The sequence below is a fragment of the Silurus meridionalis genome, chromosome 11 (assembly GCF_014805685.1).
Source record: "Silurus meridionalis isolate SWU-2019-XX chromosome 11, ASM1480568v1, whole genome shotgun sequence".
Lineage (NCBI taxonomy): Eukaryota > Metazoa > Chordata > Actinopteri > Siluriformes > Siluridae > Silurus > Silurus meridionalis.
In genome coordinates, this window is record NC_060894.1 from 8,509,499 (window position 1) to 8,523,634 (window position 14,136).

The window sequence follows — 14,136 nt, forward strand, 5'->3', positions numbered from 1 at the left end:
CCTGGGGTGCAGTCAGCATTAATCCCAAAGTTGGTCCATAGGGTTCAGGTCAGAGATCTATAGCTGGCAACTGAAGATCTTCCATGCAAACCTTTTACATTTTTATACATTTGCGTTTTTAAAGTAAGAAACATTTGTTTTATACATTTTAACCAATATTTAGATTTATATTTCTAGACAGAGGACTGGTTTGGGCTTTTGATGATATGGATAGTAGAAAATGTATGTTGTGTTGAGTATAAAGACCAAGGGATATGATTTAAATAATTTTTTACACTCATTGAACAATACAATGACCCTCGGCTGCCCTGTAAATGGGGCGGCGTGAACTTGTAAGAGACCACATTCATCCATATAGAAATGTTTTGTCATAGGATGAAATAGAACTTTGATTGGATTGATTTGTTTAGTACATGTGACAAGTGGACAAAATTGATGGCTTTAAAAAGAAAGAAATGTCCCTTGCACCCATTATCGGAGCCGCCCTTTTCGCCACTCGTCTGGCTGGTGTGAACTGAATTGAACTACAGATCAATCGATAAATATAACATGAGCCAGACCATTACTCTTAACTCTACATGAATTACACGTATCATCTGTGAAATACGGTGTTTGGCGGCAAGGTGTTTAGTGTCACAAATAGCTGCTGGGGATTACACTGATGACAAGAGGGAGTAAGGCAACACTGCTCCTTCTGTTACTGCTGTTTGGCACCTGAGGAGCTTCAACCATTCTGCAGGTAATGAAACACCACCAGCTGCCTTTTGATCTTTTCCTGAAGTTCTGTACTTAACTATTTCTATTCTGCACCACTCAGTTTTATATATAAATAAGACATGTAATGCAGTACCATTATCTGTATCTGTATATTTGTAACATGGAGTGGGTGTGGCCTAAACAGGAATGCATTGCCTATCATCCTTTGTGACTTTTTTGTTATTGTGTCCCAGGCCAGTTGCACACCTTTAATCCAACCCTGATTCCATGTGAACATTTTCTGCTAAACTTTCTCGTCACCTCCTATTTGTATCTACATTTGTCTAAGATGCATTATCTGGTAAATCCAAATATTCTTTTTTCACGGTCATGACTCTAATCTAAACTTGACACGACACTATTTAGACAGGAAAGAACGAAAGCACACACCCCTCACTAAACTGGTTTCATTGTGCTTTGCCGGATGGATGATTTACTATTCAAATATGAAACACTCTCAAATCAAAGACGAGGCCTGGATTATTTGGGCTTTCACTAGGAATTAAGGCAGACATTTGTGAAGCACGGAACTTTGAACTGCTTTCTAATGCATGTCTTTATTTAGTCTTTAAGTCAGGGGTTGAGTCTGTGGCCTGGGCTTACAGCAGTTCTGTATGCTATGCATTTCCATGTATGCTTTTTTACCCAGTGTAAAATAGGGCTTTATGACGACGTCACATATATATGTGCGGGAAAAAAACATCCTCTGGAATTAAGTGGATTTTTGAGTGAATGGCTTTTAACCTGTGATCCAATATTCTTTAAGAACATCTGTCATTTTCTATCAAAACAATGATTTAAACTGTCAACATTTGCTAGTGAGCAGAACCTGATTTATTGACAACACCCTGCAAATTCTTTCTAGAGCTGTTTCTGATTAGCGTTTCAGGCCGTTTAATCATTTATTTTTCCTGTGCAAAATCTCTCCTTGTTCATTTATGTTTCTCGGTTGTCTTGTTTGAATGGTCTGCCTCACATCCAGTTATGGCTTTTCAACAGCATTGAGGTCAGCGGTCAAAATATCTTCTGTTTCTGACTAAATAGCTACCCATGTTTACTCTGGTGTTTCGGATTACTGTCACGTTGAATAAGGTTTTCGATTGTTGGCAGATGCCCTGACGCGATGCTGTGGAGTTTCCTCGATATGAATTTATTGGTGTTTATTGGTGAGTCAGTGAGGCAAGCCTTCCAGATACTGGGGAATCAAAGCAGCTGTATAATGTTTTACTTCCCACAGCAGGTTTTGGTGTAGCTACATAGTTCAGATATGTATAAAACAGCAGCCTAAGAAAATCCTTCACATGGTGAAATTTGGACTCGTTCCTGAACTGAAATGTTTCGCTTTTGCTACATTTTAATCACAAGTCAATGTACTCATGGAAGCCAATCAGATATACGCTGCATGCAGATAAACAAGATTATGCAACAGATTAACCAACACTGGACTCTAGAAGGAAAAACCTCACCTGGTTTTTAGCCCATCTTCAACTGGCCAGATTAAGTAGGTCTGTTTGGCTTGTTCTTCGTTGATGGGTGTAACACATCCACCTCCAGGTTCAGTGTGTTCTGAGATGCTTTTCTGAGTAATGATTTCAGGTCTGGTAGCTTTCCTGCTCTTGACCTGTCCCTGCATGATTTTATGCATTGCACGTCTGCTACATGATTGGCTGATTTAAATAATTGCAAGAGCAGTGCCTATTAAAGAAACAACTAAATGTATAGATTCAGTGAACAGTAATCCCCTGTTTATCACGCTGGCTTACGTTCCAAAACCGCCCGTGATAAACGGAAAACCGCGATAAACGGACGCCACCCCAAAAATGCAATTTTATGTATACAGTACTGTACTGTATTAACATTTTACTTCATTTTATAATGAATAATTATATTTTTTATTAATAAATGTCATTATTTCAACATTAAACTCCATAAAAACAATTCCCTATAAGTTTTTTGGTCTATCGTGCTATCCGTGAGAGACCGGGAAAATCAAACAAATTAGTTATGTGGCAAATGCAATAAACGCGGTAAAGCGGGGGATTACTGTATATACATAAATAACAGGTAAGAACATTCAAAGTTCAACTTGTATGTCATCTCTGCTCAGAACATTGTTCCCATGGGGCTTTAGTATGCTGTCTGGTTGGGCTACATTTTCTTTCAGAAAGCAGTGGTTTCCTGCGTGGTAACCTCCCATAAACACGGCTCTTGTTATTTTTTTGGTTCACTCATGAATATAAAGAACGATTCGATTATCAGTTACCTGTAACCCAAGCATTAACCGTTAACCCCTGTGGTTCTCTGTCACTTGTTTAGGAACTAGTTTTGTTGATGTATACTGATCTATGTAAGACGTTTGGAGGGCAGGAACAATGCTGGATTTCTTCCATGTGTGAGCTTGACTAGGGACCAGTGGAGGCCTTAATGTTTAGGAATTTTTGTAAAAAACTCTTTAAGTGTTCCACTTTTCCAAAGTTTCAGAGCATTTGTACATTGTAGGAGTTTGAGATCACATGCTGACGGGGCCAGATATTGCAGTGGGAAAGTGGGGGGGGTGTGTTTTCTATAATCCTTAACAAACAAAACAGAAAGTGGAAAAAATCTCCTGAAACTATGTCTTCTTTGCACGTCAGTTGCAATGTTTTTTTATTTAGCAGTCAAATTAAGCCATGAGAATATCCGGCTCTAGTTACACTTTTCTCAAATGGGACTTATTAAAGTATCAGATCCCACCAACAGTAACACTGATTTTTGTAAATGTATGACACTGTAATTTATGAGTGTCTTTATTTATTAAAATCCTTTCATTGATAAAAAAAAAAGAATGAAGGTAGATATATAGAATGCTGTTTTATTAGCTTGTAGTTCTGCAAAAGTGCCAAATGTATTTTTCTTCTTCCCTGAATCATTATTTTTCTTCTTTGTGATATTTTGTGTGGTGAATCACAGACCTCTTATAATTCTCATTTTCCCATGGAGGAAGTCTGTGGTGCAATCAGTGTTACAATTTATCCCAAAGGTGTTCAATAGGGTTCGGGTCAGAGCTGCAACTCATGTAAACCACATCTTCATAGAGTTTTATTTGTCATGCTGGAACAGTTTCGGGTCTCCTAGTTCAAATGAAGGGGAAATATTACAAAGACATATTATACAATTATACACCTTTAGATTCTTTAAGAACAATTTGGTAAAGAATCACATATGGCTGGAAAAGTCCCAACACTTATCTACAACTCTACATAGAGAACTGTTATATATCTGTATAATTAAAAATGCAGAAATGTAAAGTGTGTTATACACTGTAACAGAGGGATCAATCATTGTGGGTGCCATAATGTTATAGGAAAATAACCAAGGACAGGCCAGTTTGATGTGGCTTTATTGAGAAGAGGGATTACTTTTACAACCCTGGCATATCACTAAAAGAAAATAATAAATGGCAGAGTGATTCACCAATGATTACAATGTTAAATTTGGTGACAAATTATATTTATAGTTTTTAAACCATTTTGAGTTGCATTTAATAAGACAAGTGAGTCCCTGTTAATTACATTGTATTGACTATAAACAGTTCCCTCAGCAATATCTTTATTTCCCTCTTTCTTAATCTTTTTTCTCTTATTTTGCAGTTTGTGTACAGCGATAGCAAAATGTCCCTGTTATAATATAAACAATAACATATTAACTTAAACACACTGATTTCAAAGCTACGGATTAAGTTCTGACAGACTGCTATTACATTTGAAGTTTTGTGACGACATCTTGCATGACCGACTGCATGTGTTTTTCGAGCTGCAAAAAACAATATGGAAATTATGATTGAGTCACCAGGTAACTCTGGGCAGTGGAAATGGTTTAATTGTTCTCTTTTTATGCCACGGTTATAGTGAGAGTGGCCAAAGATCAAAGTGCCACGCAACACGGGTGCCAGTCATATGCATGAAATTTCTCTCACTGCGTTTGCTTTTTTCCGAGTTATGAGGTAAACATCTCATCTTGCTCCATGCTGGCACTCTGCGTAACCATGTCTCGGATGTGTTAAAAGTTAATTTCGAATCAAGATTATAAATGTTTATTTGCTTTTGAAACCAAGCTCATGAAGAGTTTGTGTACTTTATCACCCATGTGATAAACGAACCACTACTGACTGCAAGCATTGCACCGAGTCGGGACTTACCAAGTCAGAGGTAACATACAGCACTACGGTTTGACCTTTTTGGAGCTCTTCTCCTATAAACAGAGACCTCTGGACTGTGTCTTTGGATCCAGTGTAATCAGGCGATTACTGTAGGTCACAAATTACCTGTTATACAGAGCGCAGGTCAATGCAACATATAAACATGCTTGTCTAGCAGTTTCCAGTAGTTTTAAGTTTTTAGCTTGAAAAATTCTCACCTCTAGTCATCTGATTGTAACGCACCGAGAATTGTATGCAGTGTACCCTACCAAAATAACCCCTAAAAAAGGAAAAAAACCAAAAAACAGCTGAATGTGATCCATAAAATATTTCAGGAAAAATGAGTTTATCGTCTGAAAAGTTATGATGTTCTTGCAGTAATATTGTCTACTTTTATAGGATAATAATGTTTTTAGTAACATCAACTTAAATACATCACTTGTGGATATTATTAGTTAAAGCATATAGCAAATATTTCCTTTGCTGCACCTCTTTTGGCCTTCACAGATCTGAATGCATCATATTGACTCAATTGTAAAGGCTACAGTGTTGCAGGATCACAGCTCCACTGTTTTTAGAGGCAGTGAAGGCAGAAAAGGCCGGTTTAGTACAGAGGTCAGAGATGAGAGACTGATTGTTTCCACTCGGCCATACGCCCGGGGTGTGGCAGCTCGATGTGGTAAACGCAGATAAGGCCTGACTAATGTTTGGATGCACAGATACATCTGGACTTTCATCAATGTAGAAGGTGGAGTGCAAACAGGATTTATAAACCAATGGAAACAATGGAAACATTGGAATATAAAAAAAAAAGATGAGCTGTCGATGTGGCTGAATTCTGGGGAGCAGCCAAAAACCTTCCATTATCTGTATCACTGTCTGTCCACTGCTCTATATACCTGTATATATATTTGAACCATTTGGAAACATTATTTTTGGCCACATTTATTTGCTTCTTAAACTATTTATACATTATATATTATATATTTTTGTATTGTACAGTATTGGATAGACATCTGGGCTCTTTTGGTGTATGGATTAGGCATAATTGTGCTTTGCTTTAAGTGTGTTTGAGGCTTTACTTTCCTCAGAGGAAGCATGTCTGAGCCTTTCACCCAAATACCATGTAATATTACATTTTAACTCTTATTATTCATAATAACTATAATAACAATAACAATGCTTTGCAGTTATATATTACCTTTCTAACTCTCAGGGTCACTGTTAAAATATTTTTTCCCACCTTGTGATTAGTTCTGTTTGTGTTTGAAATCTGTGGTCATGTCATACCTTTGAGTCGATATCGTACCTCTAAGGGGACTTTTGTCTGCCCACCACCTGCTAGTCACACCCTGGCCCTGAGGGGCGTGCACTGGCTTCAAATAGGAGGTCACCTGCATGCTTTTAGGAGACATTATTGCACTGATAACTGTCACCTGCAAAAAGTAGTACATTTGGATTCTCTGCATATGCACAAAAATACGATGATCTTTATTTTTTTGTTCCATGTGTTTGCGGTCTGCAAAGATTTTCTTTAACACGGTTGTGAAGAGTGTTTGTTAATGTATCGTTTTAGTCAGAGATGATGCTTATGTTACCTTTTGCTGAGAATGGCCAGTCTACTTCTGACAATTCATTTCTATTTCTGTTTTCTATATCAGTTTTTCACATTTACTGAAGACTCTTACAATTAATCTTGTTTCCAGGTCCCTATTTGGTTGATGATACTTGTTGTTTATGATAAACCTGTGACAGATTTCATTGGTTCCCAACATGTTATTATGAGTCTTACCTCTTCAATGTCACTCACTGACTTTCAACATGCTAATGGGGAGAGGAAGTGCCGTGGATTTTTCAGGCCCAGAGAGCGATTTGAGCCTGACTCAGGATACTGTTTCCTGCTTCCGTACTGGCCTGCTGCACCGGGAATTGGCAATGCCATGCTGCCTCTGTAATGCAGCGGATCAAAAAAGGCAGGCAGCTAATCCCCCTCACTGGATTGGTGTTACTCTATACCCTGAGGATATAATGTGGCAGCTGGCATGCTGAAGTTTCTGTGATCATGTATGGCCACAAGCTGAGAAACATTGCAGAGACTTGCTTAAACAGATTTTGAAAAAACATTGCAGCTAATGAAGATCATTTCTGAACAGGGGTTGATATAACTAGTCGAATAATACATTAAATAGTAAGAAACAATGAGACATGGAACAGAAGGCAGCCTTGCTAGTCTGAAAATATAAATCTTCATAAAGCTAATTCTACAGTTTGCTTTGCTTTTATGGCCTGTTCACACTGTTGTATATTTTTGCATGAATTACAGGAAGTGGAAATTATCTGCAGGACCTTATAGAAAATAAATTCCTCTGGTAGTTAGTTTTGCTTGTCCTTCAAAGGCAAATAAAATGTAAATGAAATCAAATATTTTGCATTGTGCCAGACTGAATCCTGTTGTGATAGAGTGCTCTGAGTGCCACAGGTTGCACATCATGTACAGTCTCACTCAGAATATTCCAGAGTTATTATTATTATTATTATTATTATTATTATTATTATGATTTAAAATATTATTATATATACAGGAAACAGTCTGTCCCAGGAGCCTCTGACATAAATCAAAAGGATGTCAAAAAAAAAAAAAAAAACAAGACTTAAGTGACCAATTTGCACAATTACAATGTTGCCATTAGGCTGTTAAGAATAATGAAACAAACAAAAATAAATGACAAGTAATGAAGAAGTACACAGTGATCTGCTGCGGTGGCGCTGTCAGCATCAGGTCAGCATCACATGCTGGCTTAAACAGGCTGATCTTTGAACAAATGGGGGGTCAACTCAACCCCCTGAGAACATTTTTACAACTTGATAACCTTAGCGTAATATGATTCACAGATTGTTTATTCATTTGCAAGTTTTTAATTGATATATTACATTTCCCATGTTTACAAACTAACATTAAATTTGAAGCCTGCGTATGACTGCTACTGAGCTGTAGTTTGACATCACTGGCCAACAGTTACCAATGAACAGTTATGTTTCTGATTTGTTTTGATATCTGTATTATATATTTGATATCTGCTACCCAACATGTGAAACGGTCTCTTCCCTTAGGCCGTCTCTATTTTCGTGACTCTGTAGTATCTGTCTAAACGTCTGTGATCCTCCCCCATATGGCACTGAATGTAATACTCACGTGATAATAGATTAGGGTATCAGTGACGGCGACTGAAGGTAAAGTAACTGAATCCACTTTAGAAGTGACTCTTTACACATCAATCACTCACACACAACAACAAAAAGAGAAGAGGTAAATTCAAAAGCAGCATTCAACAAAAACAAAAGTTGTTGAAAGTTTTTTCAGCACTAATTTTTTCTCGCCACAGCTGGATTTTTTTTTTCCCTAAACACTATATTGCCAAAAGTATTGTCACCTGGTCATAAGTATTGTATGTAATTTCTGAGCATTGCATTTCACATTTTCTCCTAATTTACTCTTATTTCCTCCACTCTTCTGGGAAAATGTTTCACTAGATTTTGAAGTGTGCTAATTTACATTTGTGTTCATCAGCCACAAGGGTATTATGAAAGGCAGGTACACCACAGCCCGTGGTGCAGTCAGCGTTGCACTGAACACCTTTGGCATCCCAAGGGGTGGGGATGAGATCAGAGCTCTATAGCAGGTCACTCAAGATCTTCCTCTCCAATGCATGTAAACCAGATCTTCAAGGAGCTGGCTTTGTGCACAGGGGCATTGCCATTCTGGAACAGGTTTGGGTTTCAAGTAATTGCGCATCCTAGGACGTCCTTTACAATTGAATGCCTCCAGCTTTGTTGTAACAGTTTAGAAAAGAACCACATATAGCAGGAAAGTTCAGGTGACCCAATACTTTTGGAAAAAAAAATAGTGTATGTATAGGTAGAAATGGGGGCTTTTTTACTTGTCATATGTATGTTACAGCACAGTGAAATTCTTCCTTTGTATATCTAAGCGATGTTGGGAAGCTGGAGTCAAAATGCAGGGTATGTTCTGCAATCAGCACATGATGATACATTACAGTTTAAAATCCAATATCGAGAATCCATAAACAAAAACTTGGAATCGAATCAGACCGGATTTCTCCTGTGACGCATAATTCCAAACTGTTGTCAACCTTCCTGTTGTATATCCTGTGAAGTTGTTTTCATTTTGCAGGAATCTCCTGTTGAATTACTGCTGATAGTGACGTCCTTGACTCTTCTAGTCATGATGTCACAAGTGGCATGCATGCATTATCGTCCAGAATGCTGATGAGCTATAAATAAACAAGGGGAAATCAGCTAATCTGTGGCCTTGAAGCTCAGTGTGTACATGATAATAGTAATTGCATTGCAAGGTCAAGAACTAATGACATTTATTAATGGGCTTGGTTCCAGCCGGAGTGTAGCAATACCGTGTCGGTGTGAGAAATGAAGAATGTTTTGGAGGGCATGGCCTAAATTAAAGCCAAATGTCACACCTGGATTGTCGCCAGCTGATGTTTTGGCGAGGAGGTGAGGTATCTTGCACGTGCTGCGTTTGGAAAAAACTCAAAATTCCTCCACCGCATACAAATGAAATACGTGTAAGAAGCACAGATATGACTCCATATCTATAGTATTGATAATATATAGCATTCTATAGCATGTGGATTTCCCACAACACTGTAGGTTTAACGAAAGCCAGTTCCTGGAAACAAAGTTCTTCCGTATATAACGTTTGCTCCTGTGAGTCTTAAAAGCTTTTTTGTTATGTAATTTTTTAAGTAATTTTATGTTGTATATAGATATACAGAATGAATAGCCAAAACTTTATCTTGACATGTATATTTTGTACTTGTGTGAAGTAGCATCACAAAATATCCTCTCAACGTTTCATGTTGAACCATGTATTTTTACAGTATGTGGTGTTCTGCATTTTTAATGGTATTTTTTGTAACACTTTTCCAGCTCCCCAACTTCTGTATCCCAATTCAACTCATGGAGGCCAGTAATCCTACCTTGGATACCTTGGTCAGACAAGGCAATCAAAGCACAATCAGGGAACACGTTTCTTCCAATTATTTGACTCAGACAACTGCAAAGTTTTCAAGATTTTTCTCATTAATTATTTCTTGCCTGACTTTTCTGTTCATTATTTTAAAAGTTAATTAGGATGCATTATACACTATTTGGACAAAGGTTTGTGGACACCTGACCATTAGATTTGATGTGCTTATGGAATGTCTTATTCCACATTCAGTCCCCATTTGCAGTTATAATAACCTCCATTCTTCTGGGGAGAGGATGTAAGTAAAGTCAGGTACTGTGGTTATGTGAGGAGGCCTGGGGTGGAGTCAGCTGGCTTTGTGCACAGGGGCATTGCCATGCTAGAACAGGTCTTAGTCTCCTGGTTCAAATGAAGGGAAAGTATAATGCTACCGCATCCAAAATCATCTGATAAAATTGTGTTACCGGAATTTTGCAGTGAGAACCAGATATGGGAGGTTTTCCCATACTTTTGTCCATATAGCGTATAAAAAGAGTCTCATCCAACTTCAATAACCCCAATTAATACTGCATGTGATGGCTCTATATCAGAGCTATGTCTTAATATACAATTCTTATATTACATTGAATGACAGCAAAATAGATTTCACTGTATATATATTGATGAGGCTCAAAACATTTGGAAACAAGCTGTTTGTATGCCTTTTGTTTTAGCCTTGGTGGCTCTGCTGGAGGAAAGGAGTTGTAAAAGCTGATACCCTGGGTCAAAAGGGTCAGTTATAATCTTGCTAGCACACTTCCTTACTGTGCTATGATAGCTGTCCTAAACAGCTGGAAGAATACTGAGCAAGGAGATTTGGCTTATTCGGCTGAGGGGCCAAATCATCAAGGTAGAACTGGAGCATTAGAACCTGTGAAAGGTTGAATTTCTTTAGCTTTAGAAATAAGACCCTCTGCTGTGCTTGTCAGTGGAGCTATGTTTCCTTCCTACCTCAGATCCCTGGGATAAACTATCAACAGGTATCCCTTCGCGATTCTGAGAACTGCATGGCTGTGTGTGAACTTGCGTTCGCCAGTCACTCACTTCCTTTCTGCACGGCGACCCAATGGTTATGCCTCAAGCTATGCTAGGATTCTCCAAAAACTTCAGAATCGTCACAAACAGCTCTCATAGTCACTTGGGGTATGGACCAAATCGAAGAAGCAAGAGGACACGGCCTTGAAGTGCTGCTGTAATGAAGGTCATGATTTTCAAGCAAAAAACGCATATTCCTGTTTGACAGATAGGATCTGGCAACTCAACTGGGAGAACTTGACCTGCAGCAGCTCTTAGTTGCTCTGGGTGTTAAAAAGCTGAGTTGAAGTCCACAACTCAACTTCTGCACAGCTTCATCGTCTGTCAAAATGCTGTAACATAAAGTGCAAGGCCATATCTATTGCATCATCAACAGATCTGTTGGTTCTCTTCATAAACTGCAAACTGCAGGGGGTCCAGCCAGAGACCAGCAATAGCCTCCAGATTAGCTCAGATCTGACAGCTGAAAACTTTTATGACAGTGGATGTCAGTGCAATCAGATTACTCCAAATCATATGATGCCAGTCGCAAAATCTTATCCAACTGTTACCCATAATATATTACAGTTAAACACTACGCAAAACGCAGTCTTTTTTCACATACATGAGCTGACTACTTTCTGAATACCTACGCTTTTGATTGGCTATAGTGTGCTGATCGACAAGAAAGAAAGTAATGCTATCCCTCTCACCCAGAGACCAAGGACAGTTTTGCTCTCTTAGGTTCCGGGTCACGTGTGGCTGTGGCATCATCAGGACCCAAACTTGATATCCTTGATGATAAGACGAGTGCTTTTCAATGGAAAGATTAGGACTCAACACTATGTACTAGAACTTCTAAGAGATATGGCTCAGAGCAACAAAAGTGGCCAATACACCAAGAAAGAACTCTTTCAAGCATGAGAGCCAAAACATTCGAATAAATATTTTGATGGTTATTTCCATGCAGGCTGTTTTATTGCAGTTCAGTGACACACAGCAACTTGCTATTTCTGTTTAATGGACAATTTTTGAGTAGCAGTACATCTTAGAGTCTTAAAATGTTGATCTATATGATGATCATTACATTTCAAGGAAGGGTTTAGATTCTGGTTTACGCTTCAGGAAAAAAGTCACCTGATTGAGTGTCTCTCACCCTCCTGCTTACTCAGGGGATCTGTGGACAGCTGTGTCTTAAACTTCATTTGCGATGGGTGTTAGATTGCAAACGATGAGCTACCAGTGTAGGTATTTTTTTTCCATACGTCGAGCCAATGGTCAAAGACAGTGTTAGGGAAGTTCAATTCCTGATCATGAAGTGTGTAACAAACAAAGGACTTATGTTATACACAAACCTATTTTGCAAGTGCTTCCCAAAGCTTTTTTAAGTATTTCATGGTGACTCCCATCAAGTCAGATAAAAGCTGCACAAATCAGCTACACCATCTTTTGGCAGTCCAGAGTTAGATTATATAGCAGGATCAGTATAATTGAAATTCCTAAAAGTATTTTTTTTAATTGTCAACTATCTTTAATTGTGAAGACTGAAAGGTAGAAAGGTATTATTGTGCACTAGCACACCACACGTGCTACGCATCTTAGCTATTAGATTTACACGGCTGATTCTTTGTTTGATCCCACCATAAGTCACTGCCCCCTTTCTCCACACAATTCCACAGTCAATTATATAGCAAATCCAAATGCATAAATTCATGATCACTGAAGTGTCTACTTTTTGACTTTTTACCTGCACTAGCTGCTACTATTAGCGTAATTTAAACCTTGCTGTGGCAAAAAGGCAGAACGCCACACTGCAACTTTTCATCCCGGCTCGACAGGCAGTGTGAATTCCAGCCTCACCTGCCTGCCACTGTTTGCTGTAATGAATGTAGCAGTGCCTGTGTTATCCACCTGTTCGGCTCTGATGTTTAGTTGTGCTGCGATGTTCTTTTGAAACGCGTTCTCATGTTGCAAACGCATGTCGTCTCGTGCGCATGCCAGTAACAAATTCGGACGGAGGTGCAGGGATGCGCTTTGTACAACACAGCTGCCCTGAACGTCTTCAGACAGCTGAGAAAACTGTAGATCAGGGGTACCGGTGACCCCGTCCATGCACAGATATTAACCTTTAGATTTGATTTGAAACTGTTGTGCAACAGCTGTTAAAGTGGAACAACAGAAACACTTATGAATTTATTAAACTTTACATTCACTTTTCAAAGCCAATGTTTTTTTTTTTACTGTATCTTTAACAGTGGAAGCAGGGGTCAGTAATAGGTTCATTTTATCTTGTCTTGAGATGTATTTTAACAATCCACTCTCCTTTTTTTTTCCTGCAAAGAGAGTCACCTGTGGGTGATGTGTGTGGCGAAAAAAAGGCAGCTCCAGAATCTTGTCTTGGAACAGCAAAGGAGCAAAATTACTTTCTAGAGCTTCCTTTGACTAGAAAATGAAGACGGAGCAGGGGTGGAGAATGGAAAAAAAAGAAGAAAAAGATTTCAAAAGAGAAACGGGATCCCCGCGTTTCACAAAGAGAATTGGCTTAAAGGGATCATTAAGACTAGAGAAAGGCTGGAGCTTCTTAAAAGCAGATGGGACTTTCGGGGTTGATGCTGGAGGGCAACAAGCAGAAAAAGGTCGAGAGACCGCAAGAAGGGCCCATTTGTGACACATGTCCCAGCTAGGCTGCCTTTACTTGCCTGGCCTTTGGTGTGTCATCCGATTTCAGAGCCTTGGAGGCAGCGACGACCATGTTGTACTATCCAGTATTTTGGCAAGTGGGTGACAGATAATAGCAAAAATGATCACAATATTAAAGGAAACCATAGAGAATTAGTGGCAGGTTTATACTGATGGATATTTTGAGAATGAAAAAAGATAAAGCTTATCAAATGGCAGCCTGTTCACTGCGGCATCAGTGATATGTACTGTATATAGATATAAGGAGGCCAAAATATTCTTTTTAATAGTCCAGGGCTTGTACTACTGTATGATTGTATTACTGATTGATAATAAAACACCATTTTTTTTTATAAAGAGATAAAAAAAATCTGCGATAAACATATACTTTTATAATAAGGAAATTCAAGAGTGCTGCAAAATCTAATTGTTACTTTTCAAAACCTTCTATAGAATTTGTCTGGAA